This window comes from Andrographis paniculata, unplaced genomic scaffold (assembly GCF_009805555.1).
Source record: "Andrographis paniculata isolate CXL003 unplaced genomic scaffold, ASM980555v1 Contig49END, whole genome shotgun sequence".
Lineage (NCBI taxonomy): Eukaryota > Viridiplantae > Streptophyta > Magnoliopsida > Lamiales > Acanthaceae > Andrographis > Andrographis paniculata.
In genome coordinates, this window is record NW_026137583.1 from 1,069,630 (window position 1) to 1,089,094 (window position 19,465).

Genomic DNA, 19,465 nt, shown 5'->3' on the forward strand with positions numbered 1-19,465 from the left:
TACATTCTTATTTAATTGGTTTATTATATTTATAGTGTGTACATAGGGTTTGTTTGTTTTGTGTTTTGATTTGAGATATATTTTTTATGTGATATATAAAGAATTGTATAAGTAATATAAAAATATTATTTTTTGTTGAATGTTGATATTTTGTGAGATTATAAAATATAAATATTTTATATATTGTTAATCATGTTTGAAAAAAATTATTGGAAGAACAAATCCTTGATTTTATGTAGTTATGACTCAATTTTGCGAGTGCAAATTTTATGTGGATATATGAAAGAAATTTGTGACAAAATATGTTAGTTATTTTTGTATATTTAATTCGATCCACTATAGTACTATTTATGTGATTATGATAGAATTATCGAAATTGAATTTTTTGTTTGAGTTTTGATTTAAATAATATTTTATTGATATTTCATAAGAGTAAAAAATATAATTTTTTTATTGTGAACATGCAAGTTGAATAGTGATTTAATATAAAAAAAGACTAAAAAATGTATCATTATAAAAATAAAGTAATATATAAAATGAATAAATAAAAAAATATTTATAAAATTTAAAATATGCAAAATAAACTTAATAAATTAATTAATCAAATACATAAAGAAATGTATTTATACATACAATATATATATTCAATTATTAAAAAAAAAAAAATGGGTGCGGTTGGCCCACCAAAAAAAAATCTCTATTTAAATTATTGTAGAAAATTCTAAAATAAAATAAAAATATAATTAAATGAATAAAAATTTGTTCAATCTTCTAAAACGATCCAGTGCATACTATATAAATCTTCAATTGTGGGATTAGGGTTATTGTATATTTTTACAGCCGCCGCTATTCTTATTTTTCAAATTAGGGTTTCTGATGTGATAAGAGTTTTTTCTGGTTCGCCTTGGTTGATTTTGAGTTTTTTTTTTTTTTTTTTTCAGTTGATTTGTTTATTTGATTTAATTTACTTCCGTTGAAGATATCGGAGATATATGAGAAAGGTCAAAATGAGATTTTCGTTTATTTGTTTGTTGCTTCAGTTAAAGATACGAGAGATATAAGAGAAAGACAAAATGAGATCTTGGCACCAAAATTTGGAACAAAAGAAAACTGAGAATCGATTGTTGGCGATGGATGCAACGGTGGCGAGAGAGGTGTTGGTTCTTTGGATGATGAATCAAATACTATTCTGAGGTAGGTTTTGTAAAATTAATTAAGGATTTAAAGCAAGTACCTTTACTGTAATAAGAACTATGATGCATCAATATATTCATTGGATCTTGTTCTTATCAAACTTCACCATCAATTATGAGCGAAGGGAAAGGACTTGGATCAAACACGAAAAATCTTCCGCTCACTCTTGGCAACGAAATCTCGAAATCGTCCCGCAGTGGTCGCGGTTCGAGAACTACGAAGATCTCCTTTGTCAGGTAGCTTTTGAATCGATGACTAAGAACAGATACTATTCCTAGATGATCGTCGATACGAACAAAAATTTAACTTTGAATATTCTCTGTGCATTTGCTTGTCCAATAGGACATAAAAATTCGAGGAGCCAGCCGAGACAAGAGCCAGATAGAGAATGCAGCAGTATATGGGATTCCACCCGGATTTCGCATTGTCTTACAGGGCATCGATGTTCAGCATCACGATATAATCGACGATGCGATTTACCCCCAAGAGATGCATTACAAACCAGCAGCGTCGAAAGATCCAAAGGTTTGGAACCGAGCTGGAAGCCACGGCAGAGGAGTCGTCGGTACGCTGTCCATCCCTATCGTTGCGTCGAACACATTTTATAGTAGGTCATGTTAACATTGGTCGTGTTTCAGGTGTCCTCGAAGCGAACTTTGTCGATCCGGCGCACGATAAACAAGGATTCGAGCGAACGACCACCCTGTCTCAGCTTGAGTCAAGACTTAAGTCCAACCAGAAAAACTCCTGGTTTCTCATCTTGCTCAAAGATCAATTTGATTCGGTTCAAACTGCTGGTTTCAATTTTTATGGTCAATTTATGCTTTCTGCAGGTCCCGAAATTGCCATCTCGACCGGATACTAACAAGATTAGCGCTATCAAATTTCTTCATTCATTTGAGTGGACTGATCGACGCTGGATTTGGGGAGGAGACATCTTTCTTGTTCGGACCTGTGTTGACGGTGACAAATTTAGGAGGGCTAAAAATTTTCTTAAACCCTACAGGTTGACACATCCAATTAAGAAAACAAAATGGATAACATGCCGAGACGGATGAGAGAAGACGCCTTTTTCTCGGACCCCAGGTATTGCCTCGAGGAACCCCACGAAGCTGTTTGGATTGATGCACCGGAAGATAATTCTGTTCCTGAGGGATCTTCTTAGCTAGTGGTAACAAGTTGTAATTTTGTGGGATCATAGTCATTGTTTGTACTTAATTCAACATTGAACGAAGCTGTTTGGATTGATGCACCAGAAGATAATTATGTTCTTGAGGGATTTTCTTAGTTAGTAGGTAACAAGTTTTAATTTTATGGGATCATAGTCATTGTTTGTACTTAATTCAACATTGGAAGGAGCGTACATTGTAACTATTTTGTTTGTCCAAAGCACACCAATTACCCAAAGGGAATATATTGATATTTCGATTGATTGACACTTGCAAGTATGGAATTTAATTGTTTCTAACCTATATATATATATATATTCTTTTAGGTAAGATAATTTGCTTGATTGGTAAGTAAGTTATGGATGAATTTTTGCGAGTGCTTTTGTGTGGATATGCATAGGAAGAAAGGCTTCGGCCAGAACTATGATATGTGCTGAAGCTCTCTTGATAGAGTACCAAAATGGTTCGGTGCTCTTCGATGCTTTGTGAGGGACGTAATAACAGTGCTTATAAGGCTTGAATGGTTTCGTTTCGCCCCGCAAAGATTTAACAGCTGTAAGCCTAGTTGATCCCATACAACATATGTTATCATCGATTTCAGCACAAAAAATATATTCATACAACACACCTCAAAGTAAGAACTGACAACACATTCTTTAATTTCATCTCCTAAATTATCAGATATCTACTCATCCTCTAATCCAACAGCGAGCATAAACATAATTCTTTTTCAGAAATGGAATTTGAGAAGCTCAAGCAGTTGTGACTAAATAAAAATAGGGATTGATTCTATGATATGATCCCTCTAATGAAAGAAACTACATAGTTGAAGGAGATGAAGAACACTTACAATGTTAGGATCGAAATCGATCATATGATTTCCAGCAGTCCAAATCCAGGGTTGGAAAGCCACACTCCTCTCCACAGACCTCCCCCATGAATCCCACCTCCTATTGTCATGGAAATCATACCTATCGGCATAAAAAAACAAAATAAAAATTTTAAAATAGCATAATAATTCCGTAAATGCATAATTCAAACAAAATAACATAATCAAAAGAAGTCATATAGTGCAATTAAACATCAAAATCGTGATGGTAAATGCATAATTCAAACAATGAACCACTAAACCCTCCATGTATAAAGTTCTCTCATAAATAAATCAATTTGCATAAAATAAGCTACCACATACCGATTTGGACACAGCAGTGATTTATACGAATTTGAGAATGCACAAAAATAAAGGAAAGGAAAGAAATTCAAAAAATTGATATGAAAATACACAATGATCACAATAACACAATAATTATATGACAAGAGCACAACGAAAGTACAATGATTATATAGCGAGAGTACAATATTAATTATAAAATAGGACAACAATAATATTTAAAGAGTACAATAACAGACATACAATTGAGGATCAATTCAAAAATAGAGAGAGACAGGAACGTAATAAGCAATTGAGATTTTTTTAAAAATAAAAAATAAAAAATAAAAATATAAAAGATAAAAGAAGACAATATATTATAATTAAAAAAAAAGCAAAAGAAAAAAGAAAAAAAATAAAAATTGATATAAACAGAATACTTATTATATCACGAAAATACAATAATTATATCATAATAACACAATATTAATTATAGAAAAACACAAACAATAAATTAATGGATAATTTTTATTGTGCTCTATACAATTTTCTTTCTATACATCTTCTGCAATTATTTAATTTATCTACTCATGTATTTATTATTCTTATTTCATTCACTTGCTTTAAATATATTATTACTTAATTTATTAATTAATTAATTTTTTAATTTAGTTAGTTTAATTTGTCTTCTTTGATTTTAATATTCGATTACTTATATTTATTTATTTAATCTATTAATTTCTACTGTTTGCTAAGGAGAACGTAAAAACATACAATAAATTAATTATAGGCATTTAAATCCGAACAAAGAAGACAACGTTCCACAGAAGAAAGCGATGTTGCAGGGAAAAAGTGGGTGCGGGCGGCCAACCAAAAGATTCCTATTTAAAATATTATAAAAAACTTTATAATAAAATAAAAATATAATTAAATGAATAAAAATATTTTGAACCTTCCAGAATAATCCAGTGAATAACTATATAAATCTTCAAGCGTGGAATTAGGGTTATTGTATATTTTCACGGGGCGCTATTGTTCGTGTTCAGATTAGAGTTTACGATGTAATAAGGGTTTTTTTTAGTTCGGGTCGGTTGATTTGTGTTTTTCTTTGATTTGTGTTTTTATTTTTAAATTTCCAGTTGATTTGCTTGTTTGATTTTCTTTTATTTGTTTTATTGCTTCACTTGAAGATATGAGAGGCAAAATGAGATTTTGGCACCCATTTTGGAACTGAGAAGATCTGGCTGAAGATTGAGAATCGATTGTTGGGCCATGGATGGAACGGTGGTGAGATAGGTGTTGTTTTTGCTGATGATGAATCAAATACAAATCTGAGGTAGGTTTTGTAAAATTGATTAAATATTTGAAGCAAGTATCTTTACCGTGACGAAAAACTATGATGCATCAATTAATCAGTGCCATACTCATTGGATCTTGTTCTTATCAAACTCTACCATCAATTATGAGTGAAGGGGAATGACTTGGATCGAACCCGAAAAATCTTCGGCTCACTCTTGGCTAGGAAATCTCGAAATCATCCAGCAGTGGTGGCCGTTCGACAAAGATCTCCTTCGTCAGGTAGCTTTTGAATTGATGACTAAGAACAGATACTATTCCTAGAGGACGAACAAAAATTTATACTTTTCTTCTCTGCAGTTTGATTTCTTGGATGAACAAGGAACGCGGATCATAATCTACAATATCTGGGAAGACGACGAGGGATCGCCTGAGTTGGATTTCGACACAGTTGAACACATTTTATCGTTGGTACGCCGTCCAGCTAGAAACGACGGCAGAGGAGTCGTCGGTACGCTGTCCATCCCTATCATTGGGTCGAACACATTTTATCGTCGGTCATGTTAACATTGGTCGTCTTTCAGTTGTCATCGAAGCAAACTTTGTTGAGCCGGCGCACGAACGACAGCCCGGTCTCGGCTTGAGTCGAGACTTACGTCCAACCAGAAAAACTACTGGTTTCTCACCTTGCTCAATGTTCACTTTGATTCTGTTCAAACTGCTGGTTTCGATTTTATGCTCAATTTTTACGCTTTCTGCAGGTCTTGAAATTGCCATCTCATCGGCTATGCTCAGCGGCGCGGACCTGAGAAATGTGCTTCACCAGAGCCAGCTATCAAATTTCTTTATTCATTTGAGTGGACTGATCGATGCTGGATTTGGAGAGGAGACATCTTTCTTCTTTGGACCTGTGTTGATGGTGAAAGATTTAGGAGGGCTAACAATTTTCGTAAACTCTACGGATTGACTCATCCAATTAAGAAGAAAAAAGGATAACATGCCAGGACGGATGAGCCTTTTTCTCGGACGGACCTCAAGTATTGCCTCGAGGAACCCCACGAAGCTGTTTGGATTGATAAACCGGAAGATGATTTTGTTCTTGAAGGATCTTCTTAGCTAGTAGGTAACAAGTTGTAATTTTGTGGGATCATAGTCATTGTTTGTACTTAATTCAACATTGGAAAGGAGCATACATTGTAAGTTCAATAGGATTTTGATTTTTCGTGGTCGACCTACCGATTGTAAGTATTTTGTTTGTTCAAAGCACACCAATTACGCAAAGGGGACATTGATTTTCCAATTGATTGACACTTGCAAGTATGGATTTGAATTGTTTCTAACCTCAGTATTTATATATATTCTCATGGGTAAAATGATTCATGGGCGCAAATGAGACATCCTAAATTTTGTTTTCACTGGCTAAGTTAATTTGCTTAATTGGTAAGTAAGTTATGTATGGATCTTCGCAAGTGCTTTTGTATGGATATGCATAGGAAGAAAAGCTTCGGCTAAATGTGTTTTATATGTTTGAGTGTGTGGTTTGATCTACCAATAGTACTCATTCCTATGATTCTGGTAAAGTTAGAATTTTTAGAGCAATAATAGAATATTTTTTGTTTTTCTAAGTGAATGTGTTAGATTTTGTAATAATTAGCAATTTGAATTCGGACAACGAATTCCTTTTCAAGAACCCTTATGGTGGAAGCGATTCCATTATTATTAATTTGTTGCATTAGATAGATTAGATAGTTTCTCCGTTTTGTCGTCTCATGCTCTTAAATAAATGCTTCTCTCTTCGTGCGGGGTTAATGTTTATTGTTTCCTTCAATACAATGCTCTAGCTAACATCAATATTGAATAGTAGTTTTACATTTATTATCTTTAAGATGTTGGTGACTTAAACTAGAGTTCCACAGATACAGCAATAGTTCAACAGTCGGAAATAAGCAATTCCCTTAGATATTTTTAAAAAATATCCAGAAATTTGTACTGCTTCCTTACAAAGCAGCACAGCGATTGCAGTCGGAAATACAAGTACCCTATAACAAATTACTATTATTATTATTGAGCAGTGGTAGCAGTAGAATCGTCGATAGAATGCCAGTACCTGTTGAAGAACCACATGGAGTCGGCTTCCACCGCGACCCCATCGTGGTTCCGGTGCCAGCTGTAGTACGCGTGTGTCCTGTTCTTTATAGCGAATGTCGCATGCCCAAAGCTCGCCTCCCGGAACGCCGAGTATTTTGGCTGTGGCTCAGTCATGCTGACATTACATTACAATCATTACAGCCTTCATTAGGATTTATTTAGTGATTGTTATGAATCTCACATGTATTTTATAAGAATCAAATCAAATATTTATTTTTTTAATATATTAAACAATTTAAAAATTTCATTTAAAACATTACATTTTATGTGTGTTGTGTGTTTCTTACTTGGTAGCGAGGCCTTCGAGATTTCCTCCATCTCCGATGATTATGTAAACAGGGGCCGACTGGTCTCTCACCGGTGTACAAATTCCATTCACAATATTGTACGCAATGTTAGACACGCGTTCCTGAAATATGTATCATTTTATAGAGAATAAACACGTACAAAAGTGTATATACCTATATAAAGATATGAAACTGATTTTGATGGAAGAATGTGAATCAAAGCAATCAATCTGTGGCAAGGTGGACGTGTTTGATGCAACATACCAATAGTTCATAGGCGTGTGTACATGGGGTCTCCGATCTGTTCACCTTCGGCAACTCCTCTTCGAGCCACGTGTATTGAGGAGTGTATTTACCTTTCAAAAACGAGCAAAAAAGAATAACAAACAAGTAGTTGCATGCCATTTTGACGAGTTTTTCGATTGCATTTTGTTTATTTACCAACCATATGCTGAATAAGAAGCCAGAACTATGATATGTGCTGAAGCTCTCTTGATAGAGTACCAAAATGGTTCGGTGCTCTTCGATGCTTTGTAAGGGACGTAATAACGGTGCTTATAAGGCTTGAATGGTTTCGTTTAGCCCTGCAAAGATTTAACAGCTGTAAGTCTAGTTGATCGCATACAACATATGTTATCATCGATTTCAGCACAAAAAATATATTCATACAACACACCTAAAAGTAAGAACCGACAACACATTCTTTAATTTCATCTCCTAAATTACCAGATATCTACTCATCCTCTAATCCAACAGCGAGCATAAACATAATTCTTTTTCAGAAATGGAATTTGAGAAGCTCAAGCAGTTGTGACTAAATGAAAATAGGGATTGATTCTATGATATGATCCCTCTAATGACAGAAACTACATAGTTAAAGGAGATGAAGAACACTTACAATTTTAGGATCGAAATCGATCTCATGATTTCCAGCAGTCCAAATCCAGGGTTGGAAAGCCACACTCCTCTCCACAAACCTCCACCATGAATCCCACCTCCTATTGTCATGGAAATCATACCTATCGGCATAAGAAAGATCGCCAACAAACAACAGAGTCTGCCCCTTCTTCGGATTCTGCTCATAATGTGTAAGTGTCTCGTTTGAATCGTAACTCTGCCCCAAATCCCCTGTCAAAAAGCTCACGAAACTTCAATTCAATCATTTTGTATCCTGCCTATCCAACAAGCAATAACAAATAAACAATACAAGTAACTATATATGTATGTATGTATATACCTATAAGACAAAAAGTATATAGAGCATCAGGTCCAACAAGTTGAGGTGTAGTGAACCAGAAAGTTCTTGTTGTGTACCCAATACCAATCTCGTAATAGTATTTGGTATTATACTGCCCAAAATTTAGAGTAATCAATGTTAGATTCACCACTTTTTGATGCACATAATCAAAGTTTTTCTCCTATTCAGGAATCAAAAACAAATTATCCAGAAGAAACACATAAAGAAGATACAGAAGTGCAGAGAGTCTTCCTCCAAATTCCCAACAGTGCAATGATGGATGTATCAGAAGTGTAGTTGTAAAATGTGTACCTAGTGACCTTCCCCTCTGCCTTCTTCTTCTTCCTCTCATTGCTGTTCTCAGCCCAATACAGCACTGTGCTCGAACCTTGTTCATCTCCAGTTACCCACGATACAATCACTGCTTTTCCTTCGTAATCTCCCTGCGTATTATGCACCTGAAAAAAAAAATAAAGAAATTGTTGGGAATTTTGGTTCCTTCGATACCTAATCCAACAAGCCCAGCCCACCGAATCGGTCCAACCCTTTAATCCTAACCCACTCTCTTCAACCCAAGCCCATTAATCTTTTATTATAACCAATTTAGAATTTAGTTACTGGGTTTGTTATAGAGTTAGTTTTGGGAAAAGTTTCTAGATATATAAATCTAGAAATTTAATAGACTGTGGTGGTTAATAAAAAAGAGAGATATGGGTTTATCATCGAGGTGTGAGATACAACAGATTGGGAGATCGAGGGATGAGAGTGAGGGAGAGGGAGAGAACCGCGAATGGAGTTCCAGTGACCCAAGAGGATTTCGGTGAGTTTCGAGTGGTTTTCAGGCGAGTGAATAGCCCTTTCCGGTGGGTGTCGAGGCTTAGAGTGAAGAGCCGACCTCCACCTTAAGGCGTGGTTACCATAAGCCATTGCGCACCATGGGGCTGAGCCAAAAACCAATGTTCCCTTCGCCGGTGTGATGATCGAAAGAAAGATCGGATGAAAGAAGATTGATGTTCGTTGGTTCGATCGGTTCCCGGAGCTGTTGTCGGATGACCGGAGAAGATGGGCAGAGACGCTGGACCGCCGGAGATGAAGGCCAGAGCATCACTGCTGCTGGAGCCGAACTAAGCCACTGCTTGTTGCCGCCGCTATCCAGTCGCGCTTAGTCGCCAACCTCGCCGCTGTTCGTCGTGATTAAAGCTGGAAGAAATCGACGAATAGAAAGAAGATGAACAGCAAGAAATCGAAACTGGGAAGTCTTCTCGCTTTCTTTCTTCTATCTGCTTCCAATTTAATTCAATTAGGTTCTGTTTGTTTGTGATTTGATTTCGGTATTAGTTTAATTTGGATTTTATTCGAATTTTATTTTCGCTAATATTAATTCATTGTCGTATTTTGTATATGAGATTTGTTCGATAAATCCAAAAATTCGGGAATAAATTTACAACTGAAATAAAAATCCAAAACAAGTTTACTCCCATCGAAAAAAAAAAAAAAACAACTTAATGAACTTGAAATCGAAGCGGAATATAACGAATTCAATTAAGCGCGAAGACCAAAATTAAACATCCGAGGACTTCGAAAAACACCTGCTGCGGAGCATTGTAGCCTGGAGGAACCTTGAAGACGTCACTGTCGAGGGCATATCAAACGCCTTCTCATCACTCCTCACAAAACTGCTCGTTATTCCTCCGCTGTACTGTTGGTAATTTTAGCGTAATTGGATTTATTCGAAACGAATGAATGTTGGGATTAAGTAAACTTGGAGATGGGATGCGTGGAGTGCGCACTCGAAAAAGCCAATTTTGACAAGTAACACAAATTTTGAGACAGATTATTGATACGGCTTATTTAATAGGACAAAATGTACTAGCCAACTTAGTCATGGGCATGACTAAGTGGTACCAGCTATTCTGGAATTTTCCTAGAATTTTAATTTCAAAAACTTGTGTTTATTTATAAATTAATGTGTCTAATAGTATTTAAATAATGAATTCAAACTTTTGTTTGAATTATTTTGAATTCAAGCTAATATTTGAATAGAAAAAACACATCCATTCATTTTGAAATTGAAATTTAAATTCAACGATTATGTCTGTTCAATTTGAATGAAATGTTGCTTAGGATTTATAAATAGATTGATTGGTCTCAGTTGCAGATAGACGAAGAGATATCAAAACAAGATAAATATATATACAGTGTTTTATCTCTGTAAAAAATTATAGCCGTCATACACATTTTATTCCCTAAGTTCACCATGTCTCGATATTTACTACCAGAATTCGAGATCGAACTTTATATTATTCCAATACGAATTTTGTGTAACTCTTAGTAGAAATTGGGTCAAAATATCGTATTCGGAAAGTGAGCTAGAGTTATATCCAGCCATTTTCATTGTTAACCCAAGAAAATCCCAAACATGCACAAAACTGCCGCATTCAGTACCGCAACCCCCACCAACAACATCTTCGCCATTTCCTTTATCCTCCTTCCTTCCACAACAATATCGACACCTACCGTACCTCAATCCAATCGCCTCTGCCGCGTACAGCCGCACATTGACGGAGAGTATCCGACAATTTGCGCCAAGTCCAAGTGTGATGATGAAATGGATAACGACGGAGCAGTCTTTGTAGAAAATCGTTTATGGGAATGTGAACTCTCTCACTCCAGTTGACTTTAGTTACATTCCTTTCCTTCCCTCGCTCGTTCTGATTAGAGGATCATAACGCCATATTTAATCTGTACCGTTCATTTTGAGACTCATTTCATCAACGGTGTTTATTTACCAAGGCGTTCGAATTCTATCAGCTTATTTGGAAATGGAAATTTTTTCGTCCGTAATCATTGGGAAAATTTTAAATTATTACTCTTATTTATACGTTGATTAATAATAATAGTCCATCGTTCATGTAAATTTATCCCGATTGATGGGACACGAATTTAAAAAAAAAAAAGAAGATATATATATATATGATAAATTAAAAAATAGAAAAAATAGTATTTGAATCACAGAAATTGTATATTTAATAGATTTATTATTATTAATATTATTTTTTATGAAAATATAGACCCTTAAAATAACATAAGGGGGAGGGTTACGTGCTGTTTGGGCATGTCAATTTGGCCTAATAGTGTGACCGTGAGCTCATGGTTCAAATCCCACGCCTCCAGGTCCACATGTTTCGCCTAATGTGTGACTTCTCTCGTCGAATCTAATTTGGAGGATATAAGGTTCAGTCAGAGGTTTAGCCATTGCACACTAGCTGCGAACGCCCACATTATATTAAAAATATAATATATATGTAACTTATATTTTTTTCTTTGCGGCTTTGTTACCGTGTTTTGGAACTTGTCAGGAATTTAACCCTAAGCCCAGGATCTACCGTGTTATCATAATTGAGATAAAAATAAAGCAAAATAAATCAAACCTTATTCCATTAGTATAGTCGAATTCGGATATGCAAACAATTGAGGGTTTTGTGTTCTTCAAGCCTATGGCGCAACCCCTCTTGAGAAAACCGCTAGGGTTTCTGCCGTTACTCCCACGATGAGATATGAAACGTAATGGTTGTTGCGTCTAGACCTGGGATCACAACCCTATTTATATCCCTTATTATTTATTGACCTCATCACCCAATTAATAATTTACCGGGTTTATGCACATTGGAGGCCCACACTTACTAAATACATTTAAGCCCAATAAATTTATAGATCACTTAATATAGGATTAATCTGACTCTTAGCTCAAATAGTTACATTTAACCCACTAATAGATTTTTAATTCAACAATCTCCCACTTGGGTAAATGTACACTGAATAACCTTATGAGCTCATTAAAAATTCGCTATCAGATCTTTAATGTATATTACCAAACTCATCTATAAAACACATCAATGCGGATCAAAGCGGCCGCCACTGCATTTATCGCAATGGGACCGATCAGTGGTCACAACACTAATATAACCTAAGATTCGATCAAGTGCAGATGCACAGTATAGAAACTTTATGTAATGTGATCTTAACATGCCTATTTCCAACTAATCCACCTTAACTTTAATTCAGAACAACTGAATACTAAATTAAAACTGAATATTGCACACTGAATATTGAACTGTGCAGTGAAAAACCAAAGTAACTTTAATAGTATTTGAACACTACTAATTAGCTCCCACTAAATCGAAGTATCTTATATGGTTCCACTCTCATATGAGCAATATGCTCACTATAGAACTTATGTGGAAACCTTTTAGTAATTAAGCGGATTCGCAATCATGGAAGTTGTACGAATATGTTCAATAACTGATTCATAATATGAACTAGACTATTAAGCAAATGATGATTATTATCATCAAATGATGTACTAGTTCCAACCAATCTTGAATTCTGGAATAGACAAAACTCTATATCCGAATGAACAATAATAACTGAATTTTTTCAAAATAGAGATTGAATTAAATTTTGACTAAAGATGGTACCATAAAAAATTGTCTCATCCAAAAATAAATAGTAACAAGTACTCAATAATAATCTAAAATTGTCAATGACTTCAACTTTAACCTTCTTGCCGTCACCCATATAGATGTATCTTTCAACATCAATTGATTTCGACAATAAAGTAATATTGCATAGACACACTGATGTATGTTGTTACACCAAAATCCACCCCCAGGTGTGTCTATGAACTGAAATTAAATTAATTTCAAGAGCAAGACTAATAGGACAAACATGTCCTCCGAAATGTCTAACTTAAGTGCCCTCAATTTAGTAGCAATATTAAACATGTTTAGGATGTACTCCTTTATATTTCCTTTGTCGTTGTATTTCATGGTAATGAGACTTTTAAGAAGAATACTCATTTTGCCTTATCGCTTTTGGTAAAGCGTTTCTTAATTTTGACAAGGAATCCATATCATCATATATTGTACTCCTAAAACTTATAGAGTGCTTTTCTTAATGATAATTAGACTTAGGCGTTGGACCTATCCCACTTCTCAAACAACTGCTTTTTCATATGCAGTGTTTCTTACCGTATGAGTGGGTTGGTCTACTTTTAATGTCAAATCAAGGTTCATGCAATCAAATAAATCAATATTGATTCTTTTTAGTGCTTAAAGTTGTCCCGAGACAGTGTTGAGACTAAATAAATATACACGTAAATATTCATAAAGTATAATGAAGCTCAATAATAATGCATTCTCATCCCAAGATTCTAAGTACAACATCAATGATCAATCTTTGGATCAATAACATTAATTGCTAGCGGTCATTTTGTTGCAATAATCATATACGGACAATAAGTAATGTCAAACAACAACCAATCTTTGGACTGATTTACTATTCACATAAGTTAAATCCATATAATCATCTCATACATATTATCGCAGATGTATATTTCATTCTGTCAATTACCGACTGTCTTTGGGCCGAAGAATAATCACATGAATTAAAATACACATAAACACTTACGTTATCGAGAAAAAATCTCATATAAGAGAGGTTACTTTGGCAACGTCAAATACTTAATCTTCACCGTCAAAACGCAGCATGCATTATTAATGAATTTATAATTTTCTTAAAACTAAATTATAATCAGAATCACGTTCAATGTATACGAGTTTGATTGAATAAAAAAAAAAAAGAATGCTTATTGGCAACTGAATACACATGTCTGTAAGCAACTGAATGTTCCGTATGTGAATTTATGAAAGAAATTAGCAATCTTATCACAAGTTATCGAGCAACATCAGCAAATGTCGTTAGACAAATTACTGACTCACTAGTGATAAACTTATTTTGACAATCGAATGTTGACAATACAGTACTGTGTCAAACAACACCTTATCCTTGGACAGATCTATTATTCACACACAAATAACAAATTATCATCACCACATTCAATGTCACTAAATATGCATGTAACTACTTCATGGCTGAATTGGCTTTGGGTCAATCGGGAGTCTTGTAAGTCACAAACACAACTTTCTAATACACAAAATAAACTGATTTACACAGAGGCTGCTTTGGAAACATAACTGTTTCAACCAATTCATAAAATATATTATATTATTCATTGCTAATTAAATTCACTTTAAATAAATCAAATATGTATGTTCAATACATATTAAAACTATAACAACAACAATTAATTTCTGGACTAATTAAATAATCAAGCAGTCCAAGAAAGTGCCAAATGCAGCGGAATTACACAGGCAAAAATATGCCACCCAAAGAGACTATAAATTAATACACCAAATAATTATAGTCGAATTTGAACAAATGCATACCGTAAAAATCCATGTTGCTTATTGATAGAATTAATCGAACCATCAAACGGATCATAATAAATATTTCATTTTATAAAATCAGCACTAATGAATAAATAAATAAATTCTGCACGTATTAAATATAATTGCAGATACAATAACATACACACATTATTTAATAAATCTGCAATCATCAAACCGGATGTATATATATAAATTTGACGTCAATTTCGACCCAACAGATTGATTAAATAAATAAATTAATCTAATCATAATGCCAAAATCGAGAACAAATAATCAAGTTCTTGCTCGTACATATCCATACAATAATAGTAATAATGAACAGACAAACATCTAATCTATTCCAATTATACGTAAGTAAACTTATGATTGCATATACATGTGTACAGCTCTACGCCAATATGATTTTTATGCCATAATTCAAACTAAACAATCAAACAAATACTTCCATTTATAACGAGGAAATAAGATCAAACCAGAACAACACCATACTATTTACATGTCTGTACGTGTATGTGTATGTGTAGTTATGCATGTGTGTGTGAAGCATATGCAGTCTCCGGAAGTGGGTAACTTCATGCAATAAAAATTTAATAATCTAGCATTACTGAGTAACTAGCAAAGCACAGTAACTTCTAAACAAAAAATACACGTATGACACCAAGAGGTCAACCAGGCAGCAGACCTGATCCTTACAAGGCATGTCAGTCAATATGAAATATAAAATTCAAATAAGCCAGAATTGGACGTTTCACTTCACAGGAGGTTATGAACGGTGAGGAGTTAACACATATGCCTCCAATATCATATAATTTTGAGATTGGACTTCACACCAGCACAAGAAACATACCATTGATATACACAATGGCTACCTAATGAATGCCTTTAATAATCAATCACGCATACTTGATGTATTAACGTGCATCGGTTCAATTAGCATTAAATATAATTGATCTAACCAAACCAAATATCCCAATTGTTAGAACTTGTCAGGAATTTAACCCTAAGCCCAAGATCTACCGTGTTATCGTAATTGAGATAAAAATAAAGCAAAATAAATCTAACCTTTTTCCATTAGTATAGTCGAATTCGGATATGCAAACAATTGAGGGTTTTGTGTTCTTCAAGCCTATGGCGCAACCTCTCTTGAGAAAACCGCTAGGGTTTCTGCCGTTATTCCCACGATGAGATATGGAACGTAATGGTTGTTGAGTCTAGACCTGGGATCACAACCTTATTTATATCCCTTATTATTAATTGACCTCATCACCCAATTAATAATTTACCGGGTTTCTGTAGATTGGAGGCCCACACTTACTAAATACATTTAAGCCCAATAAATTTATAGATCACTTAATATAAGCATAGCTCAAATAGTTACATTTAACCCACTAATGATTTTTAATCCAACACTGTGATGATTAAATATCGACTCTCAAATTTATTACTGCACAATATCGTCCTATAGACGCAAGACAGTAACCCTTTTTTATTAATATGTTCTATGCTCTCGTTATTTACTAGCAGTGTTTATAACTAAATTATAATTGTTTCTTACACTAAAAAAATTTTTTTTGTAACCATATTTGTAAATACAAAAAGTATTGATTCAAAATTCTAATAAATTATAATTAATGAATTAAATTTCATTTGTGACATAAAAAATATATATTATTACTGATTTTTTTTAAAAACATAATGATTATTTTAACATCCTCTCTCTCTAAGGGTGGAAGCATCAAGCTTATTGCCATTGTTCTGACTTTAATACCACTGAATTCTAACCTAAGCACCACCAAAATAATAGCTTCCAGCGTGTGCACACCAAGTTTATATCAAGAAAACACAATATTAACTATGAAATAGCACAACAATAATAATATCTAAAAACAGAAAGATTACTTCAAAAGAACACAAAAGAATTTTCAAAATAACTCAATGAAATAAAAATAAGAATGAGAGTGTACGCTCGGACCTGGTTTGCAGTGTATTAGGTTCGGCCGGGGTTTACCTAGTGCGGACTTTCAGATAGCGGCTGCGGATTTTCACGTCTTAAAAAAAAATTATCGGTTTTCGAATAAAAGATCTTAGCATATCAAAATATATAATTAACTATCCAAACTAATATATATTATAGTTAACCTTAATTAATACCAATAGTATAAGTAGAGGCAGATGCTACACAGATGGTAAAGCTCAGTTGAATACTGAAAATGACGAGGGCAAATATGCAGTAAAATCAATAATAAACTAAGAAAGTGGGCGTGCGTGTTTATGTTAATAAAATTTTGAAATTTTGATTGTTGTGATTTGGTGATATATGAATCCAAACTATAAAGATTACGAAAATAGAATGATTATATCACAAAAGCAAAGTAAACTATGGAAGAGCGCAACAATAATATTTAAAAAGCACAAAGAATACGTTAAAAAAACAAAATAAAAATTTTAAAATAGCATAATAATTCGGTAAATGCATAATTCAAACAAAATAACATGTCATATAGTGCAAGTAAACATCAAAATCGTGACGGTAAATGCATAATTCAAACAATGAATCACTGGACCCTCCGTGTATAAAGTTCTCTCATAAATAAATCAAATTGCATAAAATAAGCCACCACATTCCGATTTGGACACAATAGTGATTTATACACCAATTTGAGAATGCACAAAAAAAGGAAAGGAAAGAAATTCAAAAAATTGATATGAAAATACACAATGATTATATCACAATAGCACGATAATTATATGACAAGAGCACAATTATTATAGCACGAAAGGACAATGATTATATGGCGAGAGTACAATAATTATATCACAAAAGTACAATATTAATTCTAAAATAGGACAACAATAATATTTAAATAGTACAACAACATATATATAAGTGAGGATCAATTCAAAAAGAGAGAGAGAGAGTAAGAAGCAATTGAGATCTTTTTAAAAAATAAAAAATTGATATGAACAGAACACTTGTTATATCACGAAAATACAATAATTATATTACAATAGGACATTATTAATTATAGAAAAACACAAACAATAAATTAATGGATAATTTTTATTGTGCTCTATACAAATTTCTTTCTAATCTTCTGCGGTCATTTGGTTTATCTTCTCATGTATTTATTATTCTTATTTCATTCACGTGCTTTAAATATATAATTACTTAATTTATTAATTAATTAATTTTTCAATTTAGTTAGTTTTAATTTGTCTTCTATGATTTTAATATTGGATTACTTATATTTATTTATTTAATCTATTAATTTCTACTGCTCGCTAAGGAGAACATAAAAACATACAAGAAATTAATTATAGGCCTTTACTCCGAAGAAAGAAGACAACGTTCCAGAGAAGAAAGCGATGTTGCAGGGAAAAAGTGGGTGCGGGCGGCCCACCAAAAAAATTCTATTTAAAATATTATAAAAAACTTTTGAATAAAATAAAAATATAATTAAATGAATAAAAATATTTTAAACCTTTCAGAACGATTCAGTGAATACTATATAAATCTTCAACCGTGGAATTAGGGTTATTGTATATTTTCACGGCGGCACTGTTGTTCGTATTCAGATTAGGGTTTACGATGTCATAAGGGCTTTTTTTTGGTTCGGTTCGGTTGATTTGTGTTTTTCTTTTTAAATTTCCAGTTGATTTGTTTGTTTGATTTTCGTTTATTTGTTTTACTCCTTCACTTGAAGATATGAAAGATGATCTGAGAGGCAAAATGAGATTTTGGCACCATAATTTGGAAAAGAAGAATACTTAGAAGATCTGGCTGAAGATTAAGAATCGATTGTTGGGCAGTAGATGGAACGGTGGTGAGATATGTGTTGGTTTTGCCGATAATGAATCAAATACAATTCTGAGCTAGGTTTTGTAAAATTGATTAAATATTTGAAGCAAGTATCTTTACCGTGACGAAAAACTATGATGCATCAATCGTGCAATACTCATTGGATCTTGTTCTTATCAAACTCTACCATCAATTATGAGTGAAGGGGAAGGACTTGGATCGAACCCGAAAGATCTTCAGCTCACTCTTGGCTAGGAAATCTCGAAATCATCCAGCAGTGGTGGCCGTTCGACAAAGATCTCCTTCGTCAGGTAGCTTTTGAATTGATGACTAAGAACAGATACTATTCCTAGATGAGGAACAAAAATTTATAGTTTTCTCCTCTGCAGTTCGATTTCTTGGATAAACAAGGAACGCAGATCATAATCTACAATATTTGGGAAGACGACCAGGGATCGCCTGAATTGGATTTCGACACAGATGAACACATTTTATCGTTGGTACGCCGTCCAGCTAGAAACGACGGCAGAGGAGTCGTCGGTACGTTGTCCATCCCTATCGTTGGGTCGAACACATTTTATCGTCGGTCATGTTAACATTGGTCGTCTTTCAGGTGTCATCGAAGCAAACTTTGTCGAGCCGGCGCACGATAAACAGGGATTCGCGCGAACGACTGCCCGGTCTCGGCTCGAGTCGAGACTTATGTCCAACAAGAAAAACTATTGGTTTCTCACCTTGCTCAAAGTTCACTTTGATTCTGTTCAAATTGCCGGTTTCGATTTTTATGCTTAATTTTTACGCTTTCTGCAGGTCTCGAAATTGCCATCTCATCGGCTATGCTCAGCAGCGCGGACCTGAGAAATGTGCTTCACCTGAGCCGGCTATCAAATTTCTT

General features: G+C 34.0%; 1 pseudogene; it reads right to left on the reverse strand.

The window, feature by feature from the left end:
* LOC127252991 (uncharacterized) overlaps positions 1-19,465 on the reverse strand; it is a 47,674-nt pseudogene that overhangs the window by 5,270 nt on the left and 22,939 nt on the right.